This window comes from Chiloscyllium punctatum, chromosome 17 (genome assembly GCF_047496795.1).
Source record: "Chiloscyllium punctatum isolate Juve2018m chromosome 17, sChiPun1.3, whole genome shotgun sequence".
NCBI classification, from domain to species: Eukaryota; Metazoa; Chordata; class Chondrichthyes; order Orectolobiformes; family Hemiscylliidae; genus Chiloscyllium; species Chiloscyllium punctatum.
The window spans coordinates 54,142,639-54,168,911 of NC_092755.1; the positions used below are offsets into that span (position 1 = coordinate 54,142,639).

General features: G+C 43.5%; 1 long non-coding RNA gene across 6 annotated transcripts in view; it reads right to left on the reverse strand.

Moving 5' to 3' along the window:
* The window catches only part of LOC140487849 (uncharacterized), a 160,195-nt gene extending 140,314 nt beyond the window's left edge, over positions 1-19,881 (reverse strand). For all 6 annotated transcript variants that reach the window (XR_011962951.1, XR_011962954.1, XR_011962955.1 and 3 more), the window contains exons 1-3: positions 19,743-19,881; positions 7,221-7,328; positions 5,292-5,372 (exon numbers count right to left, since the gene is read on the reverse strand). This is a non-coding gene — a long non-coding RNA (uncharacterized lncRNA). The remainder of the gene's footprint in view (positions 1-5,291; positions 5,373-7,220; positions 7,329-19,742) is intronic.
* Positions 19,882-26,273: the final 6,392 nt, after the last annotated feature.

The following is a 26,273-nucleotide window of genomic DNA, read 5'->3' on the forward strand; positions in this document are numbered from 1 at the left end:
GCAGAGAGGAGACAGGTGCAAGAGACCCCGGGAGAAGTACCTGTCAGGAACAAGTTGAAGCTTTTGGAAACAGTAGAGACTGATGACACTGCCAGTTCGCAAGGCGGCCAGCTCTGTCAATCAAACGTTGGTGCAGAGGCAGAGCGGAAGAGTCGGACATCGCACAGAGCCGTGGTAATAGGGGACTCCATCGTGAGAGGAACTGACCGGGGTTTTTGTGGCAGCAGACGGGATTTAAGGATGGTGTGTTGCCTTCCTGGTGCCAGGGTGAAAGACATCGCGGACAGAGTGTAGGAAATCCTCAAGGACGAAGGTGAAGAGCCAGAGGTGGTGATACATGTCGGGAAGAAGAGGAGGAACATACTACAGCGGGACTTCAGAGAACTAGGAAGAAGGCTGAAAAGCAAGACGTCCAAGGTGGTTATCTCAGTTTTGCTTCCAGTTCCTCGGGCTGGTGAGGCCAGAAACAGGGAGATAATGGACTTGAACGTGTGGCTGGGCAACTGGTGCAGGAAGCAAGGATTTAAGTTCTTAGATCACTGGGGTATATTTTGTGGCAAGCATAAATTCTGCAAGAGAGACGGTTTGCACCTTAATAGGTTAGGGACCAGCATTCTGGCAGGCAGGTTTTCTACTGCAACACCGCTACATTTAAACTAAGTAGCGGGGGGGAGGGGACAAACTGGATGTTTAAAAAGGAAATTGAAGGGAAAGTTAGAACAAGAGAAGTCAAGAAAGACAACTCTATCAATGAGGCAGAAAACTTGGAAAGGGATCATGCTGTAAGGTTGAGTGAAATAGGAGTTGATTGGAAGGGTGAGGGCAGTAACAAAATAAAAATACTATACATGAATGCACGAAGCATTAGAAATAAGATGGATGAGCTTGAAGCTCTTTTGGAAATTGGCAGATACGATATTGTGGGGATAATTGAGACGTGGCTTCAAGTGGACAGGGCCTGGGAAATGAATATTCAAGGCTACACGTGCATTCGTAAGGACAGACTGACGGGCAGAGGGGGTGGGGTGGCCTTGTTGGTAAGGGAGGATATACAGTCCCTTGCGCAGGGGGACCTAGAGTCAGGGGATGTAGAGTCAGTGTGGATAGAGCTGCGAAATACTAACGGTAAAAAGACCCTCTTGGGAGTCATCTACAGGCCCCCAAACAGTAGTCTGGATGTTGGATGCAAGTTGAATCAGGAGCTGAAATTGGCCTGTCGCAAAGATGTTACTACAGTTGTTATGGGGGATTTTAACATGCAGGTAGACTGGGAGAATCAGGATGGTATTGGACCTCAAGAAAGAGACCTTGTGGAGTGCCTCAGAGATGGATTCTTAGAGCAGCTGGTGCTGGAGCCGACCAGAGAAAAGGCAATTCTGGATCTGGTATTGTGTAACGAACCAGAATTGGTCAGAGACCTCGAAGTGAAGGAGTCATTGGGAAGTAGTGACCATAATACATTAAGCTTCAATCTGCAATTTGAGAGGGAGAGGGTACAGTCGGAAGTGACAGTATATCTGTTGAATAAAGGGAACTATGGAGCTATGAGGGAGGAGCTGGCCAAAGTTCATTGGTGTAACATCTTAGCAGGGATGACCGTGGAGGAACAATGGCGGATATTTCTGTGTATAATGCAGAAGTTGCAGGATCAGTTCATTCCTAAAAGGAAGAAAGATCCCAGGAGGGGGCATGGGCGGCCGTGGCTGACGAGGGAAGTTAAGAAACATATAAAGTTAAAAGAGAAAAAGTATAACATAGCAAAGATAAGTGGGAAAACTGAGGACTGGGAAGCTTTTAAAGAGCAACAGAGGCTTACTAAGAAGGAAATAGGCAGAGGAAAAATGAGGTACGAAGGTAAACTGCCCAATAATATAAAGGAGGACAGTAAAAGCTTTTTTAGGTATGTGCAAGGCAAAAAAATGGTTAGGACTAAAATTGGGCCATTGAAGACAGAAACAGGGGAATATATTACGGGAAACAAAGAAATGGCAGAAGTATTAAATGGGTACTTCAGATCTGTGTTCACTGGGGAAGACACAAGCAACCTCCCTTAGGTAACAGTGGCTGAAGGACCTGAACTTACGGGAATTTATATTTGCCAGGATTTGGTGTTGGAGAGACTGTTAGGTCTGAAGGTTGATAAGTCTCCGGGGCCTGATGGTCTACATCCCAGGGTACTGAAGGAGGTGGCTCGGGAAATCGTGGATGTGTTGGTGATTATTTTCCAGCGTTCGATAGATTCTGGGTCGGTTCCTGAGGATTGCAGGGTGGCTAATGTTATACCACTTTTTCAGAAAGGTGGGAGAGAGAAAGGAGGAAATTATAGACCAGTTAGTCTGACCTCAGTGGTGGGAAAGATGCTGGAGTCTATTATAAAGGATGAAATTACGGCACATCTGGATAGTAGTAACAGGATAGGACAGAGTCAGCATGGATTTATGATGGGGAAATCATGCTTGACTAATCTTCTTGAATTTTTTGAGGATGTAACTCTGAAGATGGACGAGGGAGATCCAGTAGATGTAGTGTACCTGAACTTTCAGAAAGCTTTTGATAAAGTCCCACACAGGAGGTTAGTGAGTAAAATTAGGGCGCATGGTATTGGGGGCAAAGTACTAGATTGGATTGAAAATTGGTTGGCTGATAGGAAACAAAGGGTAGTGATGAACGGCTCCATTTCGGAATGGCAGGCAGTGACCAGTGGGGTACCACAGGGATCCGTGCTGGGACCGCAGCTTCTTACAATATATGTTAATGATATAGAAGATGATATCAGCAATAACATTAGCAAATTTGCTGATGATACAAAGCTGGGTGGTAGGGTGAAATGTGATGAGGATGTTAGGAGATTACAGCATAACCTGGACAAATTAGGTGAGCGGGCAGATGCATGGCAGATGCAGTTTAATGTGGATAAATGTATGGTTATCCACTTTGGTGGCAAGAACAGGAAGGCAGATTACTACCTCAATGGAATCAATTTAGGTAAAGGGGCAGTACAGAGAGATCTGGGTGTTCTTGTACACCAGTCAATGAAGGCAAGCATGCAGGTACAGCAGGTAGTGAAGAAGGCTAATAGCATGCTGGCCTTCATAACAAGAGGAATTGAGTATAGAAGCAAAGAGGTGCTTCTGCAGCTGTACAGGACCCTGGTGAGATCACACCTGGAGTAGTATGTGCAGTTCTGGTCTCCAAATTTGAGGAAAGACATTCTGGCTATTGAGGGAATGCAGCGTAGGTTCACGAGGTCAATTCCTGGAATGGCGGGATTACCTTACACTGAAAGACTGGAGCGACTGGGCTTGTATACCCTTGAGTTTAGAAGACTGAGAGGGGATCTGATTGAGACATATAAGATTATGAAAGGATTGGACACTCTGGCAGCAGGAAACATGTTTCCGCTGATGGGTGAGTGCCGAACCAGAGGACACAGCTTAAAAATACGGGGTAGACCATTTAGGACAGAGATGAGGAGAAACTTCTTCACCCAGAGAGTGGTGGCTGTGTGGAATGCTCTGCCCCAGAGGGCAGTGGAGGCCCAGTCTCTGGATTCATTTAAGAAAGAGTTGGATAGAGCTCTCAAGGATAGTGGAATCAAGGGTTATGGAGATAAGGCAGGAAGAGGATACTGATTAGGAATGATCAGCCATGATCATATTGAATGGTGGTGCAGGCTCGAAGGGCAGAATGGCCTACTCCTGCACCTATTGTCTATTGTCTGATCACAAAGATAAATAAATGTTTGTGCCATCTTTTTGGTTTTATGAAATGTGACCTTCTGCTAACAAACCAATACTGGCTTTGTTAGCCCTCCCTAAAAACTTAATGCTGAATTATGGATTCCAAGAGACTGCCCATGACTGATTTTAGACTTGCTTGCTAAAACTGTGCTTTGGTACTCTGTTACCTCATCCCTGATTTCCTTCTAGAACTTTACATGCATAGCATCAGATCTACTTTAAGTTTTTAATTTTTTCGGAACTAAGCTTTTCGAGGTACACAAAGTCAAATATGCTCTCACATTGTTTTTCCTGCTCTGATCTTGCTCCTGACAGGAAATCATGATAAGGAACTCACTAGTTGAAGAATAACATGTATTAATTTTTAGTCTATCACATTTTTTTGTGATATAACTTATGTGGAGTTCTAGTTGATCACCTTGGACTCTTGAATGCAATTAAAATTTACAAACCCTAGTGTCCGATTTGCCTCTACAATAATTTAAATCTGCAAATCGCCTTCAACATAGATTTTAAAAATTGCTTCAAAAAATTTATCAGACAAAATTTGAAATCAAGCCACCTAGTAAGGTATTAGGAGAGGTGACTAAAAGTTTTCTTATGGAGATGGGTTTTCAGGAGCAAGCTCAAAAAGGACAGACCAGATCTCCAGGGAGAAATAGAGTGAGAATTCCAAGGTTAAGGGCCTAGATGTTTGAATGGTGAAGTGATGAAAATCAAAGATGTACAAATCACCAGAGTTGGCATAGTACAGAAACCTCAGAGACTTGGAGGATACGGAAATTTGGAAGGGATAGGATATGGAGCAGTTCGAACACAATAGTGAGAACTTTGAAGTTAAAATGTTGCTGGATGATGAGCACATGTAAATCAGTGAGCACAAGTAATGGGTGAAAGGGGCATGATGCAAATTAGGAAATGGGCAGGAAAATGTTTTGATGAACTTAAGTTTGTGGAGGACAGAATATGGAGGTACTGCTTTATCTCTAAAATGGCTAAAATTATTGTGCTGGAAAGGTTACTTCTTTCATGGTTAGATTCCTAAACCTCTATATAAATAACTGAGGTCAGATTATGCTGGTGAGAGTATGCAGACATTCAATTACATTTTTGCTTGCTGGGCAGGTTTAAATTTAATCAATAATGTAGTTTGCCCAAGGCCATTTCTAGAAGTGATCAGCTGTGCCCAACAAGTAACTGTTGTGGGGACAGGGGAAGGATGAGAGACCTCTGCAAGAAAGAAACACCCAAGTTTCCTCAAACCTGTCATGATTGGTGCCCAGTAATTTAAAGACAGGGAAGTGAGTTCACTGTCAATGTCTCATCACCAAATGAAGTTTATATAAGTACCTTAGAGGAATGAAAGACACTTGAGGGAAATTAATCATACTGGGGAATTTCCTGAAACACTCCTGAGGGACAATGCATTTTGCCCCTTTCATAAAAAATCAAATGCTGTTTATATTTGACTCCCACTGCAATGCAAGTAATGCCACATTAAAATTGCAGCTTAAATAAAAGGTGTCAACACTGGAGAGGAATCATTCTTACCATGAAGAACGTGCTCTTGCCAGAGGAGTGGCTTCCCTTTACCATAACATTCATCTGCAGTACTTCCAGGCTGATATTTATCTGCAAGGAGTACAGGATAGATAACAATTATATTGTTGGCAATAATTCAAGATATTAACTCTTATTAGCACCCCAAACTGTAATACGTACTATCTCTTTCCTTCACTGAATGTTTGACAATGCAAACATGCAAATTAGGAGTCAAAATAGCCAATTGCTCCTTCAAGCCTGCTTGGCCATCCAATAAGATCATGACTGTTCTATTTGTACTTTGAATTCTATATTTCTATTTGTCTCCAATAACCTTTGATTCCCAAGTCTAACAAGCATCTACGTACTTCTGGCTTAAAAATATTTAATGACACACCTCTTCACCATCTTCTGAGGCAGAGTTCCAAGTTCACACAATCCTCTCAAAGAAAAATATTCTCAACTCTGTGCTGATGGGATGAAAATTAATCTTAAAACAGTGTACTCTGGTTCTGGACTCACCCAAACGTCGAATATCCTTTTCATGCTACCTTGTCAAAATCATTCAACATCTTATAGATTTGATTCAAATCACCACTTTCTTTTTCAACTCCAATGAAAACAAGCTTTGCCTTCCAACTTTTCCTCCTCAGCCAACCCACTCAATCTAGTAAATCTTCTTTGAACCACCTCCAATACATCCTTCCTTAACAAGGAGACCAAAACAGGACCAGTATGAGTTGAGAATGAGGTGCTGGAAAAGCACAGCAGGTCAGGCAGCATCCGAAGAGCTAGAGAATGCACGGTTTGGCATAAGCCCTTCATCAGGAATAAAACTTGTGGGTCGGGGCTGAGAGATAAATGGGAGGGGAATGGGATTTGGGGGAGGTAGCTGGGAAAGCGATAGGTGAATAAAGGTGAGAGAGAAGGTGATAGGTCAGAGGGGGCAGTGATGGACAGGTCAGCAGGGCGGTGCCGATTTGGAATCTTGGGACTGGGATAATGTGGGGGTGGGGTGGAGTGGGGAGATGAGGAAGCTGTTGAAATCCACATTTATCCCAAGTGGTTGCAGGGTCCCAAGGCGGAATATGAGGCGTTCCTCCTCCAGGTGTCAGCTGGTAATGGGTTTGGTGGTGGAGGAGGCCCAGGACCTGCATGTCATTGGCTGAGTGACAGGGGGAGTTGAAGTGTTCAGCCACAGGTGGGGTTGGTGGATGCGGGTGTCCCAGTGCCAGTATGAGCTTTGTTCTCACCAGAGCTAAGTATAACTAAACAATAACATTCTTACTTTCACAATCGATTCCGGTCACAATAAAGAACAGTATCACGATTACTTGCTGTACCTGCATACTAAGGTTTTGAATCTTATGCACTTGAACATTTTGATCCTTCAGAATGTTGGAATTCTGCAGTCATTTTTAAGTAATACTTTGTTCCTTTTTAATTCTTCCAGTCAAAATGAACAACACATTTTCCTACATTAAACTCCATCTGCCAGATTTTTGCCTGCTCAATCTGTATCTTTCTTAGATGCTCTTCACAACACATTTTTCTACCTATCTATACCTGTTTACAAATTTAGCTACCATGCCTGCTTTACCCCAATCTATGATAGTTGATATAATTGTAAAAAGATGACAACCCACCACACAGTTGCAGGACTCCATTTATCACATCCTGCCAAACAGAAAAAGACCTTTTGATACATACTTTGATTTCTGCCAGCCAGCCAATCTTCAATCCATGCTAGAATCTAACCTGAGACACATGAACTCCTACTTTGCACAAAAAAACCTTTTATGTGGCAGCTTGTCCAACAACTTCTGGAAATCCAAGTACAGTATGTCTACAGGCTCCCTTTTATCCTCAGCACGTTACTTATTCAAGTAATGCTAATAAATTGGTTGAATATGATACTTCTTTCACACTGAATCTTACCAATTGATGAATAGGGTCTTGCCAGAGGCGTGCCTTTCCTTTATCATAACATTCATCTGCATGGAGGAAGCCGTGGTACTGTTAGGCTCCTCCTTGTCTGCAACAGCCCTAAGGAGTATAAAACAGACAGCAATTACACTGTTGCCAATAATTCAAGGTATTAACAATTCTTAGTGCCTCAAACTGCAAACGGTGGCTCAGTGGTTAGCACTGCTGCCTCACAGCACCAGAGACTCAGGTTCAATTCACGCCTCAGGCAACTGTCTGTATGGACTTTGCACATTGTCCCCCTGTCTGCGTGGGTTTCCTCCGTGTGTTTCGGTTTCCTCCCACAGTCCAAAAATGTGCAGGTTAGGTGAATTGGCCATGCTAAATTGCCCATAGTGTTAGGTGAAGGGGTAAATGTAGGGGAATGGGTCTGGGTGGGTTGCTCTTCAGAGGGTCAGTGTGGACTTGTTGGGCCAAAGGGCCTGTTTCCACACTGTTAAGTAATCTAATCTAATCTAATCATACAAAGCCATGCCATCTCTTAACTGCCTCGAGTTTTTCTAAGTGCCCATTGACATCCTTGATGGTTGGTTCTAACACCCTGCCCATGAGAGGTGGCCAAAAGTTTCCTGTTTTCCGACTCCTTCTCTTCTTGGATAGTACCTTCCAGCCAACTTAAACATTTTCAGAAGCTAGTGTATTTTACAAAATTAACACTAATGTATTTCGGCCTATTGCTGCTCCTATGTCATATAACTTTCCTATCTTATTAACTACTTTCTCTAAGACCCCAAGAAGAAATCCATCACAATCCCAGGGATTTATCAGCCCATGCCTCTATCTGTTTCCTCAGTACCACTTCCCTAGTGATTGTAATTTCATCAAGTTTGTTGATCAAGTTTGATTTACAGCTCTTACTGGAATGATGTTTTGTTTCCTCTTAGTGAAAACAGAAATAAGTCATTTGAAGAGGCTAGTACATGAGTTATACTGTTACTTTAAACTCAAAAGTTGACTACAAATGCAAGCAATCCCTTCTGAGGCAAATCAATTGCTGGTCCTGGTCCATTTGTCTTTTTGTCCTTGGAATGTGGGTTTAAATCTAGTCCACACTGTTCAGATGAGAATCTCTCATCTTTCAAGGTCCTACACAAACTCAAAGTCAAAAATCACACAACACCAGGTTATAGTCCAACAGGTTTAATTGGAAGCACACTAGCTTTCGGAGCGACGCTCCTTCAACAGGTGATAGCAGAGGGCTCGATCGTAACACAGAATTTATAGCAAAAATTTACAGTGTGATGTAACTGAAATTATACACTAAAAAACTGATTGTCTGTTAAGCCTTTCATCCGTTAGAATACAGTGATAGTTTCACTTCTTTCATGTGTAAATCACAAAACCTTTTTTTAAGGTTGCATTCTCGGGTTAGCTGTTAACAATGGTGATAGCTAGACAATATGTTGAAGGTGTTGGCCCCCTGTGTTCTCTGTCTATGCCATGATGTTTAGATTGATTCTAATCTAAAAAGTGTTATCTCACTTTTGTACACCCCAATCCAACACCGGCATCTCCAAATCAAACACAAACTCAGTCGACTACAGTCTGTATGCTAGAAGGTAAATTTCTCATTACATAACCTAATTCAGGTATATCTGAAAGACAGCTAGAAGAGAAAATATGAATATTATATTGTTGAAGTACAGGATATTCTTCAGAGTTTAGGACAATGATACATTGTCAACATAAAACAAGAGATTTTTCTGCACTTACGTTACGATTGCCTGTTTTACTAAAAAAAATACATGTGTATATGTTCGTTCTATCTGCAAAGAACACCATATTAATACATGCAAGTGCAGCCTACTACAGGCCTGACTGGCAATCGTAATTGGTGTCAGCATAATTCTCTGCATTCTCAGGATTATGTAGTAAATGTTGTCCAACAGAAGAATCATAATTTACACACACTGCACTTGTTTCAATGAAACAAAATTGGTAACATTCATTCTCTGGTTCATTTCTTAAGGCAATAGCTTGACCAATCAGAATCAACTCACCCTGTTCAAACTATAAACAAATCTTAGCAAGTAATTGTCAGTCATATTAACTGGCGTATTCTCCATAGCAACACTGATTTCATTTGTTAACCAATCTGCATTGTCCTCCCATACAGTATAAATATCATTGTTTTTCTTTTTCTTAAGGAGGGTCATAATGACTCAAAACATTAAATTTGTTTTTGTCTCACTACAGATGTTGTCAGACCTGCTGAATTTCTCCAGCATTGTCTGTTGGTTCTGGTTTTCCTTTTATTTTGGTATTCTTGAGAATTGTCTCAATGAGTGAAAGAGAAAAAGCCTTATCTAAATGTGCAATATTTTTCAGCAATACTTAGGTTCTGTACAACCGATTTACCAAGTGTAGAGTCTTATTTTGAAACTAACCATTCTATTACTCCAGTTGAGCTAATGACCTTGCAATCCCGCCTTGTGCCTTGTAAATGCTGAACAGACTTCGGTGAAATAATCACTATAGAAAACACAATTGCGTACCTACTCTTGTAGCTAATCTACTAAACGTCTGGCCAATGGTGACCCTGGGTATCAGTGGTGAGGGATCATATTATTGAACGTGAAGTGAAGATGATTAAATTCCCTTTTGCTGGGAATCATTGACTGGCACGTATGGCACAAATGTTACTTGTTTCTTATCACCTCAAGCTTGACTGTTGTCCACATCATGCTGCATGCAACCGAAGCTACTTCAGTAACTGAGCAGTTCTGAATGGAACTGAATACTGGGCAATCATTAGTGGGCATCACCACCTTCAGATGCGGAGAAAGTCATTTGAAGACGATTGGACCTAAGACAAGATCTTGAGGAACTCGTGAGCAGCTCTTGTGGTGCAATGATAATGTCCCTATCTTTGAGTCAGGAGGCCTGGGTTCAAGTCTCATCTGTTTCAGAGGTAAGTAATAGCATCGCTGAATGGGTCGATTAAAAAAATATATATTCTGAGGAACTCTTGTTGTGCAGTAGGGCTCTTCTGCCACGGTGGTAGTGTCCTAATCTCTGGGCTAGAAGGTATTGGTTCAACCCCCACCTGCACAACGGATGTGTCATTACAAGTCTGAACAGATTGATTAAAAGTAACTATACTGAGGACCTCCTACAATGTTGTCCCAAGATTGAAATAAGTGGCCTCCAACAACTACATTTCTTTGTGTTTGGCAAGACTCCAGTTGACTGTATGACCTTGAATTACCCTACCGGATCGTTTTCATCCACTTGTATTGGTAGACAGGATGCTGGTTTAACATCTCAATCCAAAGACGGCGTCTCTGAGTTTTCAGCACTTCCTTAATGCTGCATATATGTGAGTACAGATTTGCTCAAGTCTCTGAACTGAGTCTCAAGTCCATAATCCTTTGAGTTAGAGACAACAGGACTACCAACTAGGATACAACTAACATGTAAGGCAACTTCAATGGCCTTTACTGGGATCTTCTTCCTTGCATGAACCACATAATCTTTCATGCTTACAAGATAGACAGGGTAGAAAATCTAAGTCCGCAGGAGGATACATCAAGATAATGTCACTTGCTCTCAGCATGGCACCAGGCCTGTCAACTTAGATTCTGTGGACAAGCAGTGGAGCGAGTCTCCACCCTTCTGACTCAGAGCTGACAGCACCACCAACTAGGCCAGATTGACACTTGCTTTCAAGAAAGCCAAGCCACCACTTCCGATTTCAAAGCTTTTAAGTACAATTGAGTAATAATTTAATCCACTCTTACTGGATGCACTCTTAATGTGTCTGAGCCAGCAACATTTAAAAGCAGAGCACTAAACAAAACACCAACAGCAGAAACCTAGTTCCATCAGGCTTTAGCATCTGGTTATCGCAGTTACTTTGCAGTGAATGCATTTGTTTTCCTGAGTTCCCACTGTAATGTCACAGTTTGCTTCCTACCATCCTGTCTCCAAGGCATCAACCCTCCAATGTGGAGAGGAAGGAACACCAACAGAGACTAGTGAAAGAGACAGCTTTTCACTTTCACTGTGAGTGAATATTACTTGCCACAGCATAACATGGGGGAAATGAGTCACCAATGAAGGTTAACAAACCAAATACACTTTCTCGAATTATTTCCGTGCTCATTAATGTCAAGGTTGTCACAGCTGCTTTTTGGAGTAAGGTCAGCATACAGCTCTCTACAGTTTACATAGAGATGAACAATGTCACCTGCTACAGAAATATTTTCATTATTAGCAAATGTATTTTTATAAAATTTCTTTAGGTATTATTTTAAAATAATAATTGCTTAAATTAACATATGTAACAGGAATTTCTATTTCATGTCACAGAACTTAATAATAATTGGAGAGCTTGATTTCAGAGTATGTGTGCCTTAACCCTAATCTCAGAACAGAGATACCCTGTTTGCCTAAATGCTGCATTTCCACTCTTCACACCAGCCACCTAGTGCCCCCTCTCTGGGAGGCTGTGAATTTAGTATCAGTTTGACTTGAATCAGCAGGTCATAATCCCTTTCAATTGAAACCCAGAGTGCATTGCCTGCAGAAGGTGGAATGCTCACTTTCCCATCCCATGAAGAAACCTGGCCAGCAGTAGACAGGGCAGGGGCGTAGGGTGTGGGAGCTAGGAAGGAGAGAAGCAGGAGAAGGGTGAGGAGTGGCAAAAGAAGCAGAGGAGCAGGGAGATGATCAGCAATGGTATAAGGGGACACGGGGAAAGGAGGGCAGAGACTTCTTTGTCTCCAATCAAGAGGTTATCATGCTTTCTGTTCCTTTGTGTATTCCTTATTTTCTACTCCCTGAAATCAGCCAGGCCCTTTGCCAAAACCCTGCTGATGCTTCTCCTCTGTTACTTTCTTTTTGTAGACCCAATCAAAATTTCCTCCAGGACGACCATTCTCATTTGTGTTTTTCACCTCTTTCTCCTCCGAACCATCAGTATTATGGAAACACTGGCTGCAAAGGACATGCAGTGAATGTCATCAGTTCCACAAATCCGAATAACCGCTTCAGGTTAACAGAATCATGGAAGAGCGAAATCAACTAAAGTAGATAAATTTAAGGAGATGCTAGATACGTTTGTGAGGGAGAAAGGAACAGTATATGCTGACTGGTTAAGATGAAGTAAGTAAGTCCACACAGTTGGACTGAACGCTCTATTTCTACGCTGTAAATTCTATGCTGTTACCTAATAACAGAGGATCAGCAAGTACACACATCACAGAAATATACCATGCAAACCAATCAATCCATATCAGACTCTATGCTCCACTGGATACTGCTTCCATGTCTTATCATGAAAATCTACCAGTGTAACATTTTGTTTGGATTCAGATTTTTTTAATAGAGTCCCCACAATTTGGAAACAGGCCATTCGGCCCAACAAGTCCACACCAACCCTCCGAAGAGCATCCCACCCAGATCTATTCCCTACCCAATCCCTGTAATTCTGCAGTTCCCATGGTTAATGCACCTAACCTACATAATCTGCAAACACTATGGGTAATTTAGCATGGTCATTTTACCTAACCTGCACATCTTTGGACTGTGAAAGGAAACTGGAGTACTCGGCAGAATCCACGCAGACACAGGGAGAATGTGCAAACCCCACACAGACAGTCGCTCGAGGACAGAATCGAACCTGGGTCCCTGGCGCTGTGAGGCAGCAGTGTTAACCACTGAGCCACCGTGCCGCAGATGGGTGGGCTACTTTTGTGACAGCCTTTTAAAAATAAACATCACTAGGTCAGACAGTTCTCCGAGACAGTGACTTAATCCAGTATGTGTTAGAGAGCAGGGAGCCCCTGAAGTGTTAATGGAAGATTGTTTTGACTGTGAAAAGTTTACAACAGGCGGGAAAAACTTTGAAGATCCATTAGCTTGTTTTTGATTCAGGATGATGAAGGGTGGATTTTAGTTCAGAAAACCCAGAGATTAAAAATTGTTCAAACAGTTCAAAGGACACATGACTGGGATCAGAAGCAACAATAATATCTCCCCAAAAACGACAGATAGAACAACTCAGGGAAAGCACAGTTACTTGAGTAGCAAAATTTAGCTTGCAAAGCTTTCCAACCAGGAGTGTTTGGTTAGAAACCTGCAGATTGTTAAAAGCTGAAATTCAAACTTTGAAAATAAAGTCAGAAGTCACACAATACCAGGTTGTCGTCCAATAGGTTTATTTGAAATCACAAGTGTTTGGAGTGACTCCACCTGATGAAGGAGCAGCAGGGTGAAAGCTTGTGATTTTAAATGAACCTGTTGGACTATAACCTGGTGTCGTGTGATTTCTGACTTGGTCCAACACAGGCACCTCCACATTTTGGAAATAAAGAACACAAACCAGTGAATGGTTTTTAAATAAGCAAACAGGTAGAGAATATTTTGCATCCAAAGTTAATGCATGTTGCTAAACCAGAGACACTGTAGCCACCTACGTCCAGTCTGCCATTGAAGCTGCACAGCCCTGTTTCAGAACCCCATTGCCATATACAAAACACAAGAACAGACAATCCAAACAAAACTCAGATAAATGAGGAATTAAAACCACATCTAGAGTAATCACACTGACACCTGTATGTCTCTTTCAGACAGTGTCTTTGGTAAACCTTTGCTTGTTTTGTAATCTTCAGTAACTCTTTGTATTTGATCCAGACCCTCACATCCAGGTTCCCATTCCCTCTCTTAATATTTGATTCCAAATGAGATTGTTACAGTCTTAAAACAAGTAGAACTTTATCTACTGGCACCATACGCAGGGCTGTCTAATCCTGATTGTTTACCTCCTTTACAGAATTACACAGCACTGAACATCAGGGATCTTAATATTTCCATTTAATTCAATATACTGTATCTCAAAAAGGAAGTCTTGCATCTATCCAATGCCTTTCTACACTTTAGGATATCCAAAATGCTTTATAAGTAAACAAGTGCTTTTGAAGTGTAATGTAGATAGAAAACATTTTACACAAGGAATGTCCCACACACAGCAATGTGAAAATAACAAGATAGCGATAGTGGTTAGGGATAAGTATCAGCAAGGGCACTGGGAAGATGTCCCTTCTCTCTATGCCAGGGACCTGCTACATCTAACTGAGGGCAGGTGAGTCTTCAGCTGAAAAACACCGCTTGCCTCAGGACTGTTCTGGTTTTCTAATTCCTCAGGTCTGCATTGACGTGTAACAATTCTTTTGAGAAGGTAACAAGTGGACGTGGTGTATTTGCCCAGTGCCACGGGGATCACTGGTGGAGTCTCAACTATTTACAGTATATTCTATATTAACAACTTGAATAACTGTCTGTATTGCTGCCAAATTTGCAAATGATATAAAGCTAGGTAGGAAAACAAACTGGGAAGTAGGTACAAATGGATTTCGATAGGTTAAATGAGCAGGCAAAAAGATGGCTGTCTAAAGTAGAATAGAAAAGCAAAATATTTATTTAAAGGCTGAATGCTGTGGTACATGGGATCCGGGTATACTCACACAAGAATTACATAAAGACAATGTGTAGTGCAACAAGTAATTAAGAAGACAGATGGTACATTGACATTTATTGTAAGAAGGATGGAATATAAAATTAGGGAAGTCTTGCCACATGCACACAGAACATTGCAAGATCAAACCTAGAGTACCATGCATAGTTTTAGTTGCCTTAAGGAAAGTTGTATTTGCAATGGAAATAAGTCAGAGAAGGTTCTCTAGCTGATTGCTGGGCTGAAGGGATTGTTTCACAAAGAAAGATTGAGCCTACAATCAGTGGAGTTTCAAAGTACGAGAAGTGATCTTGCTGAACCACATAAGATTCAATGGAACACTGACAAGATAAACACTAAGAGGATGTTTTCTCTTGTGGCATAATCTAGAATTACGGAACGGCTTTAAAATAAGGAAGCTGTCAAGTTAAGATGACGAGAAGAATGTTTGTTTTTCTCAGAGTCATTAGTCTTTGGAATTCTCTTCCACAGGGAGCAATGAATTACATGCAATCACCCAGACTTCAGTGCTGACCTAGACAGATATTTGGTCTATAGAGGAAATGAGGACTGCAGATGCTGGAGATCAAAGTCGAAGAGTGTGGTGCTGGAAAAGTATATCCGGTCGGGCAGCATCCAAGGAGCAGGATAGTCGCTGTTTCGAGTATAAGCTCTTCATCAAACATGTGGGGTGGGGGCCCAAGGAGACTGAGAGATAAATGGAAGTGGGGTGGGATTGGGGATAGGCAGCTGGGAAGGTGACAGGTAGACTGGAGTGGGGAGTGATGGTGATAGGTCGGAGAGGAGGGTGGAGTGGATAGGTGGGAAGGAAGATGGACAGGTATGACAATTCAAAAGGGCGGTTCCCAGTTGCAAGGTTGGATCTGGGACATAGTGGGGAGAAGGGGAAATGAGGGAACTGGTGAAATACACATTGATTCCGTGCAGTTGGAGGGTCCCAAGGAGGAAGCTGAGGCTTTCTTCCTCCAGGCACTGGTGGCTAGAGTTTGGCGGCAGAGGAGGCCCAGCACTTGCATGTCCTTGGCGGAGAGGGAAGGGGGTTCGGCGGTAGGGTTGTTTTGTGCATGTGTCCCAGTGGTGTTCTCTGAAACGTACTGCAAGTTGGCATCCTGTCTCCCCAATGTCGAGGAGACCACATCGAGACCAACAGACACAGAAGATAATGTGTGTGGAAGTACAAGTAAATCTCTCTCATATGCTGAAGGATCCTTTGGAGCCTTGCATGAAGGTGAGGGGGGAAGATGTGGTCACAGGTTTTGCACCTTGGGGGCATCGACCAAACAAGGGAATCATGGAGGGCATGGTCTCTCTGCAACGCAAATAGGTGTGGGGAGGGAAATATATCCCTGATGGTGGCGTCTGTTTGGAGGTGGCAGAAATGGCAGAGGATGATGTGATGTATCCAGAGGTTGGTGGGGTAGAAGGTGAGGACTGGGGGAGGGGGGGGGGGTTCTATCCGTGTTGCGGTTGGAGGGGTGGGATCCAAGGGTGGAGGTGTGGAAAGTGAAGGAGGTGTACTGGAAGGCATTGTCAATCACATGGGAGGGCAAATTGCAGTCTTTGAAGAAGGACACCTTCTGGGATGGCGGAGGAATTGGGAATAAGGAATAGCATTTTTACAGGAGGCAGGTGGGAGGAGGTGCAGTCCAGATAACTGTGGGAGTCAGTGGGTTTGTAGTCGATCTCAGTGTTAAGTCGATCGCCGGAAATGGAGATGGAGAGGTCCAGGAAGGTGAGGGTGTTATCCAAGATGGTCCAGGTGAAACTTGAGGTCAAGGTGGAAGGTGTTCGTGAAGTTGATGAACTGTTCTACCTCCTCATGGGAGCATGAGGTGGCACTGATACAGTCATCAATGTAGCGGAGGAAAAAGTGGGGAATGGTGCCGGTGTTGCTGCGGAAGATGGACTGTTCCACATATCCGACGAAGAGGCAGGTATTGCTGAGACCCAAGTGGGTGCCCACGGCTACCCCTTTGGTCTGGAGGCACTGGGAGGATTCGAAAGAAAAATTGTTGAGGACTACATCAGCTAATTGGTTGAGTGTGATGGTGGAAGGGTACTGGTTGGGTCGGCAGGAGAGGAAGAAACGGAGGACTTGGAGGCCTTCATAATGGGGGATGGATGACCATAGTGAAGATGAGGCATTGGGGACCAGGGAAATGAAAGTCATGGAGGAGGTGGAGGGTGTGGGTGGTGTCCCAAATGTATGTGGGGAGTTCCTGGACAAAGGGAGACAGGACAGTGTCAAGGTATGCAGAGATAAGTTTGGTGGGGCAGGAGTATGCTGAGTTGATGGGTTGACCGGGGCAGTCAGGTTTGTGAATTTTGGATAGGAGGTAGAACCGGGCGGTTTGGGGTTCCTGGACCATGAGCTTGAAGGCTGTGGGTAGGAGATCCCTGAGGTGATGAGGTTGTGGATGGTCTGGGTTATGATGGTTTGGTGATGGAAGGTAAGGTCATGATTGAGGGGGCAGTAGGAGGAAGTGTCCGCGAGTTGAATCCCACTCTCCAATCGCAACAAGGACAGAACCGCCCTCGGTCCTCACCTTTCATGTCACTAACCTCCAGATACAATGCATCATCCTCTGCCATTTCCACCGCCTACAAACAGACCCCATTATCCCATGGATATATTTCCCTCCACACTCCTACCTGCATTATGAAGAGACCATTCCCTCCACGACTTCCTCGTTAGGTCCACGCCCCCGACCAACCCACCTTCCACTCCCGGCCTTCCCCTGCCACCTCCCCTCTCACCTTCATCCAAGGCCCCAAAGGATCCTTCTGCATCTGTACTTCCACACACGTCATCTACTTTGTCTATTGCTCTCAGTGTGCTCTCTTCTACATCGGAGAGACAGGACGCCAACTTGCGGAGCATTTCAGAGCATATCTCTGGGGCACATGCACTAAACAACCCCACCTCCGCGCCCTCCCCCCATCTGCCCGAACACTTTAACACCCCTCCCACTCCGACAAGGACATGCAAGTGCTGGGCCTCCTCCACTGCTAAACTCCAGCCACTCGATGCCTGGAGGAAGAACGCCTCAGCTTCCTCCTTGGCCCTTCCAACCACACGGAATCATTGTGGATTTCACCAGTTTCCTCATTTCTCCTCCCCCCCACCCTATCCCATATCCAACCTTCCAACTCGGCACCACCCTCTTGAACTGTACTTCCTGTCCATCTTCCTTCCCACCTATCTGCTCCACCCTCTACTCTGACCTATCACCATCACCCCACACCTTCATCTACCAATCGCATTCCCAGCTGCCTTTCCCCTAGTTCCATCCCCCTCCCATTTATCTCTCAGCCCCTTTGGGTCCCCCCCACATACGTGATGAAGAGCTTATGCTCGAAACATTGACTCTCCTCTCCTCGGTTGCTACCTGACCGGCTGTCTTCTCCAGCACTAAACTCTTCGAGAATTATGAAGGAGACAGGCATGAAAAGGGAGTCCAGGGTACTGTCAGATTAGCCATGGTTTTATTGAATGACATAGTGGGCTCGATGAACAGAATGGCTTAGTTGTGGAGGATTCCACTGGTATTTCAGCAGAGATTTTGTGCTTAAATTCCAGGAGTGGATCTCATGCCCATTGACTCGGAAATGATCCTCACTAATCACTACGTGATGGTTAAAAAATGTGCTGCAGACTGTATTACCTCTTTGTCTACACTATGCCAACTGTTCACAATGTCTTGACTCCTCTGACATGGGTCTCTGCTCTGTATTTCCCAAATTGCTGTCATTCTGGTCTACTGTCTGCTGATCTGCTCTAGTGTTTCTTGACCTTAGGGATCCAAACACTGGTCAATGTTGGTCCCTTATCTTCAGTTCTGCTCCTATACCTCAAGATCTGGTCATTGTTATCTCCTGAGCTGTTTCCTCTCAGTGACCATCAAAAGCTGGTTGGTCTTGCCCCCATTGACCCCCAAAACCTGGTCAGTCTTGCACCCTCCACTGACCTTTACTCTCAGTGACCTCAAATCGTGGCAAGTTTTGCCCCCAGCTCTATTTCCCTCAGTGACCTCCACTGATCAGTGATGCCACCTGACCTTTTGCCCTCAGTGATCCTTATGTCCTGGTCAATCTTGCCGCCTGACTTATTGTCCTCAATGACCCCAAGCCCTGGTCAATCTTTCCCCCTGACCTATTGTGCTGTGACCCCAAGTCCTGGTCAGTCTTGACCCTGACTTATTGTCCTGAATGACCCCAAGCCCTGATCAATCTTTCCCCTAACCTACTGCAATGTGACCCCAAGCCCTGGTCAATCCTCCCCCCAACCTATTGAGCTGTGACCCCAAGTTCTGATCAGTCATGACCCCTGACCTGTTGCCCTCTGTTCCTCAAGCCCTGGTCAGTCTTCACATCTGACCTGGTGCCCCTCTGATTCCCAAGCCCTGGTCGGTCTTGACTTCGACCTGTTGCCCTCTGACCCCCAAGCCCTGGTCAGTTTTGACCCCTGACCTGTTGCCCTCTGATCCCCAAGCCCTGGTTGGTCTTGACCTCTGACCTGTTGCCCTCTGATCCCCAAGCCCTGGTTGGATTGACCCCTGACCTGTTGCCCTCTGATCCCCAAGCCCTGGTCGGTCTTGACCTCTGACCTGTTGCCCTCTGATCCCCAAGCCCTGGTTGGATTGACCCCTGACCTGTTGCCCTCTGATCCCCAAGCCCTGGTCGGTCTTGACCCCTGACCTGTTGCCCTCTGATCCCCAAGCCCTGGTCAGTCTTGACCCCTGACCTGATGCACTCTGATCCTCAAGCCCTGGTCAGTCTTGACCCCTGACCTGTTGCCCTCTGATCCCCAAGCCCTGGTCAGTCTTGCTCACTGACCTGTCCTGAGTTGCTGCCCCCCAGCGGCCGGCGGTGCCGCTGTCCCAGGGGCGGGGCTCCGAGCAGCCCCGGGACTCAGTGGGCTGGGCCGGGCTGGGCCGGGCCGGGCGAGGGGACGGCGTGGGGCGAGGGTGTACTCATCGGCCGGACGCTGCTGTTACCGTGCTGCCGGCTGGTGGTTGTGGAGCCGGTGACCAGTCCTGGAGGATCCGCCAGTCGCTCACGGCATTTTAACGGTATCGCTGACTGTTGGCGTCCGGTCCCGGTACGAAGAGCACTGCAGTGACAGGAGGCGCGCACGGCCGCGTAACCCAGGGGAACGTGCGCGCTCCGAGCAGCCGGGGTCGCGCGACCTATTGACATGGAGCGCACGGGCGCGCAGCACCTGGTTCTCTCAGAATGTTGCAAACAGCTGGGCTGGTATTGCATCCAACTCCAAATAGCCCCCAGCATCAGTCTGCATCCACGCTGCGTTATTCATGCAGGAAAGCGTCCCAAGAACCTTCAATGTTTTATTTCTGGAAAGGACACACTTCACATGTTCCTGAGCCATCGCCACCACAAGTAAAAGCAGGTGCAATAGGAACACTCCCCTGCAAGTTGCATAGCATTCCCTCCTTTGACATGTAGATACTTTCAATTAACCTGTTTGAATGTGGTGGAACACATCCCTGCGGCAGGAGAAAGTGAGGACTGCAATTGCTGTAGATCAGAGAGGAGAGTGCGGTACTGGAAAAGCACAGCTGGTCAGGCAGCATACCAGGAGCAGGAGAGTCGACGTTTTGGGCATAAGCCCTTCATCAGGAATGCGATGAAGAGCTTATACCTGAATCGTCGATTCCCTTCCTCCTTGGATGCTGCCTGACCTGCTGTGCTTTTCCAGCACCACACTGTGGACACCTCTGGGGCAACATTGACTTCCTGGCTCAAGTGTACAGATGTTGCTACTACACCACAAGAGGCCTAGCCTTTTCATATATGGTTGTCATTTCTTCACAGACACCTTCAGCACATGGGCTAGTGATACAAGAGGGTCTCACCATGAACTTCTCATGGGTGTCTGGGAAGGGGCAATACATTTTAGCTTTGGCCATATCATTAAACATGAAATGTGATGAGAAAAATTCTGGAGAATTATGTAATTTATAGAATTTGTGCATTTAAATAAAGCTATAAACAAACAAATTTGGTTGGAGACAAAAAAACTGCAGATGCCGGAATCCAAGGAAGACAAGCAGGAGGCTGGAAGAACACACCATTTCCTCTGATTGACTCTTCCTTCCAGCTACCAACCAGATCTATTCTTCCCATCGACCAATCAGGTTGTATCCTGTTTCTGTGTTCACCTATTCCTATCTACCTCACCAGCTGCCCCTTCGTCTACAGCTCCCCTTACACCCACCCCCAGTCTTGAAGAAGAGTTACACCCGAAACATTGACTTCTCCACCTTGCTGTGTTCTTCTAGCCTCTTGCTTGTCTACATAAGCAATCAAATAGCATTGAAGCATTTCAATTGGTCCAAAATTAATAGTAATAGAAGGTTTGACCTAGATAATAATTACATGACAGTGCAGCATTTTAGTGGCCCTATTATCGAAAGGACATTAAAACCTCAAAGCTTAAACAGTGTAGGCTCACCAGAGTGTAATGGGGATGATAAACTATAATTATTCATATAACTATTTGGTTTGAAGGAGAGAACTGAGAAACAAGTTATTTTCATGCACAGTGGTGATCTAATAGGATATTTTAAAATTATGAAGGGCTTAAAGACTTTTGTCCTTTCTCTGGTTTCAGAGCCAATGAAATCAATTTAATTGGTGGTATGGTGGGACAATGGTCAGCACTGCTACCTCAAGGTACCAGAGACCAGGTTTGATTCCAGCCTTGAGCAACTGTGTGGAGTTTGCATATTTTCCCCATGTCTGTGTGGATTTCTGCTCTGTGCTCCGGTTTCTGCCCACAGTCCAAAGGTGGATTGACTATGCTAAATTGCCCCCTAGTGTCCAGTGATGTGCAAGTTAGGTGGTTTGGGCATAGTAAAACCCCAATGCAGAGTTACAAGGATGGGTTGGGGGTGGGTTTGGATGTGACGCCATTTGGAGGGAGAGTGTAGTCTGAATGGGCTGAATTACCTCTTTCTGCATTGTCAGGATTCTATTATTCTAAAATTTCCACAAAGTGGCAATTGTCATTAACTGTCATATGATTTTGTTTTAAAAATGTTGGAAGCATGGAACATATTGTCAGAAAAAGATAAAGATCATTTAAAGCAAACAGATAAATATTTGAAGGAAAAAAAGGATGGAAGAAGGTAGAATAAATTTTTGGATGCAAGACAGGTAGTTCTCCTATAATGCATGAATACAGAGGAACCTCGATTATCCGGACGAGATGAGTGGGCACTATTTTGGTCGGATAATTGATTATTTGGTTAATTGATTCAATGCCTCTCCTCTGGGTCCCAGAGTTTTCTGAAGTTTCTTTTTTTTCCTTACTCTGCCTGCCTTGCTCCCTCTCTGTGTCTCAGGGTTTATTTCTGAGCAGACACATGCTTGTGTGTAAGGGACCTGCAGCATTGCTGATGCCTCCCCCACACCCTAATCAGTTCAATGGGATTGACACAGCAAACACTTGCTAAATCTGCTCCCCAATCAGATTAGTCATCAGCACATTGCGAGTGAGCCCCATCCATCGACCCCTTTCTTTGGGTCAATGTCATTTCCTGTTCTTTTTCTTAGACAGTGGTAGATGGGTTGTAATTTGATGTGTTTATTGATAAGAGTTTCAGTTGGAATGCCATGCTTCTAGGAATTCTCGTGCATGTCTCTGTTCGGCTTGTCCTGGGATTGATGTGTTGTCCTAGTCAAAGTGGTATCCTTGCTTATCTGTATGTAAGGATACTAGCCAGAGAGGGTCATGTCGTTTTGTGGGTAGTTGGTGTTCATGTATCCTGGTGGCTAGTTTTATGCCTGTTTGTCCAATGTAGTGTTTGTTACAGTTCTTGCATGGTATTTTGTAAATGACCTTAGTTTTGCTTGTTGTCTGTGTAGGATCTTTCAAGTTTATTAGCTGCTGTTTTAGTGTGTTGGTGGGTTTGTGGGCTGCCATGATGCCAAGGGGTCTGAGATGTCTTTGATGTCGGGGAGAGTGTCTAGGGTTTCTGGATGTGTTTTGTCTGCTTGTTTGTTGCTGAGAAATCGGCGGACTGTGTTCATTGGGTACCCATTCTTTTTGAATACACGGTATAGGTAATTTTCCTCTGCTCTGCATAATTCGTTTGTGCTGCAGTGTGTGTTGGCTCGTTGAAGTAATGATCTGATGCAGCTTCGTTTATGGATATTGGGATGATTGTTTCTATAGTTCTGTATTTGGTCCGTAGGTGTTGTTTTCCTGCAAACGCTGGTTTGAAGTTCCCCATTGACTGTTTGCTCTACTGTGACATCTAGGAATGGCAGTTTGTTGTTGTTTTCCTCCTCTTTAGTGAATTTTATACCAGTAAGGGTATTATTGATGGCCTTGAAGGTTTCTTCTAATTTGTTTCATTTAGTGATGACAAAGATGTCATGCACGTAGCAGACCCAAAGTTTGGGTTGGATGGTTGGCAGAGCTGTTTGTTCGAGTTTCTGCATTACTGCCTCTGCTAAGAACCCTGCTATCGGAGATTCCATGGGTATTCCGTTGGTTTGTCTGTAGGTTTTGTTGTTGAAGCTGAAGTGTGTGGTAAGGCATAGGTCCACTAGCTTGACGATACTGTCCTTGCTGAAGAAGTGGTGTTTGATGTACGTGTCTTTGGGTCTTCTAATAGTGTAGTCAGTGTTTCCTTGGCCAGGTTAATGTCAATTGATATAAACAGGGCTGTTACAACAAAGGAGACCATTATTTTATCCTCTTCTATCTTAATGTCTTTGGTCTTCTGGAATTCTTGGATGGAGTGATGTGAGTCTTCTACGAAGTGTTTTAGTGTAGCTCCTTTACCAATCTGTAGTTGGTGTTCCAGGTAGCGAGACTATGGGTCTGAGGCAGCCGGGGGGGGGCGGGGGCTCCTGGTTTGTGAACTTTGGGTAATCCGTAGAAGCACGGTGTGTTGGATCTGTCGGTTTCATTTTTTGGGAGTCAGTTTTATTTTATTCTCCAGATTTCTAAAGCTTTTTTATTAGGGCTGTGATGCGGTTCTCTAGTTGTGGGGTCAGGTCTATTGCCACTTGTTGGTAAGTGTTGGTATCTGTAAGTAGTGCGTTCGCTTTTTCAATCTAGTCTCTTCGATTTAGAATGACTGTCATTGCAATTTAATCATTGTAAACAAAAGATGTAAATAGTGTTGGAATGTAATTTTTCTAATCAGGATGTTGAGATCTTCTTCAGATAATCTGAAATTCAGATAATTGATATTTGGACAATAGAGGTTCCTCTGAATTTATTAAATGAGATTTGGTTGTAGTGTGATTGTGAATTGCAGACTTTTTTTTTTAAATAAAGCAAACTCCCATTCACTGTATGCGATTTCCATCCCGAGCACTAGCTGAACAGCAAAACCTAGCCTCAGGATCCTCTGTCTGCAAAATGCAAATTCAATGTATTCAGCTAGAACAGGAATGCCTTGGAAGTTAGCTTGACACTGGGAATTAAAGTTTCTTCTAAATGTAGACTATATTACAAATTGGGGGAAAATCTTGAGGAGAACTGGACTTCTGCATTGGCATCACATGGTCCATCAACACATGCTTTCTGCTTCGTGAAAAGTACAGTGCTGTAGTCAGCGATTTTAGTGTTATTGTTAAATTAAATCATATTTTAACAAAATGAGTAAAAGATTGACTTAGACTGTGCTATCATTTGTGTTAGGCTAACTGTTTTTACTGATATTTTTGGCGGTTCATCCATAACCCAGTTTTTCCCATAGGCCCCATTATTTACGTTGCGCAATTTTCTATAACACTGTCTCACATAGGAACGCAACTACTGCATTGAAAGACCTGTACAGATACAATGGCTGAATAATATCCAGTTATACTAAAAAACCTCAAAGGTGCTAAGTCCTGGAATGCTGTCCAAAACCTGAGCTCAAAGGATGTATGCCACTAAAAACAGGTCTGATAGCAAAGCAAATGTTATAGAATTATTAAGTGATTAACAAAGCTATATTTAACATTTATATCTAGAAAGCAAGTTTTCTTAAGTATTTATCCATAGACTAATGTTAAGTAGCAAGCAAGGACCAATGCTTTTCATTGCAAAAACATGAACATATTAGGACTAGCTAGATTCCTTGTGACTCAATTGACTTCTAATAGACCAAATCATAAAACAAGACAGAAACAAGATATTAACCTACAAAATATTGTGTTGATACAGCCTGTTTTTACATTTCTTGAGTTATAGTATTTACTTCTCAAAATCTGTGAAATTCATTACATTAGAATGTGGTGGATGTTGGGCTATTGAGTAAATTTTGAGGGATAGATAGATTTTATTTGGTAATGGGTTTGGAGGGTTAAGGAGAATAATGAGCAGGAAAGTAGAGGTGAGGTCAGCCATGGCGGTATTAAATGATGGAGCAGACCAAAGAGGATGAATTACCTTCTCCTGCTCCTAGATCTTATATTTAACTAGGCTAGTAGCTGCAACAAAATAAATAGGATGTAGGTCAGCCTCCTCTGATAGATGTTAAAAAGTGTTCCAATGATTTTGAAATCAGACCAAACCCCCCATTTAGCATAGTAAGTTCCTCAGTCACATCAATACAAGTTGCTTCAGTCTCCGATATCAAAGAAGAAATAATGTAAAATTCCAGTAGGTACAACAAATTCAGCGAACCAAGCTTGATGTTGGATGCTAATTATTGCAGTGGAATGTATGAAAGAAATTTAATTCCATCAGTTTATTTAACAAATGTAGTCATCATTAGTTTTCAATATGCTCAAAATTCCATTAGTCTTTTCTAATTTCAATCAAATGAAATCATTTCTGTTCTGTGAGGCATAGCCTGCTTGAATGCCAAGTTCCCCAAAAGGATTATTTTCTAAGCCTTAAATTATATCGCCCTTTGTAAATCATAGATCTTTTTATATTTTACATTTCAACTTTCAAACACTATATACAATCAGACATCAGGTCAATGGTGGGCTAATAGATTTCAACCAGGTAAATAGTTAAGAATCTACACCATTTCTGGTGAGGGAGAAGAAAAAAAATCAAATGCATGTTTCAGTACCGATCCTCAAAAATGGTTCAATTGTAATTATCATTTTATAGAAGCCCCTTGAAATAAAAAAAAACAAACATTCTCAAAGCCTTTCAGGTCTAATTAAAAAAACAAAATCGCTTCTAACAAGGTGTTTTATGTACCTGGGCTGAAGACTGAACATAGTTAAACTATGATGTCTCCACAGTGAAGGGAACCATCAACCATGGAGTAGAATTTTCTCTTCGATGCTGGACATAAGAGCTTGGTGGGGTGAAAGTGCAGATCACAAATACTTGCAATTTCTTGTCTATAAAAAAACTTAAGCAGAGTGTGCTCAATTTTTGTTTGCGCTGTGGTGTAGTGTTGAAGCTCACAAATAAAGGAAGGTCACGAAGGTGACATACTGGGAGGTGGTTAGTTCACACAGAAGTGAATGATAGAGGAATAAACTTCTTCAAGATAGGATAAATACAGAGGTAAAATATAATTCAATCACATTTTACA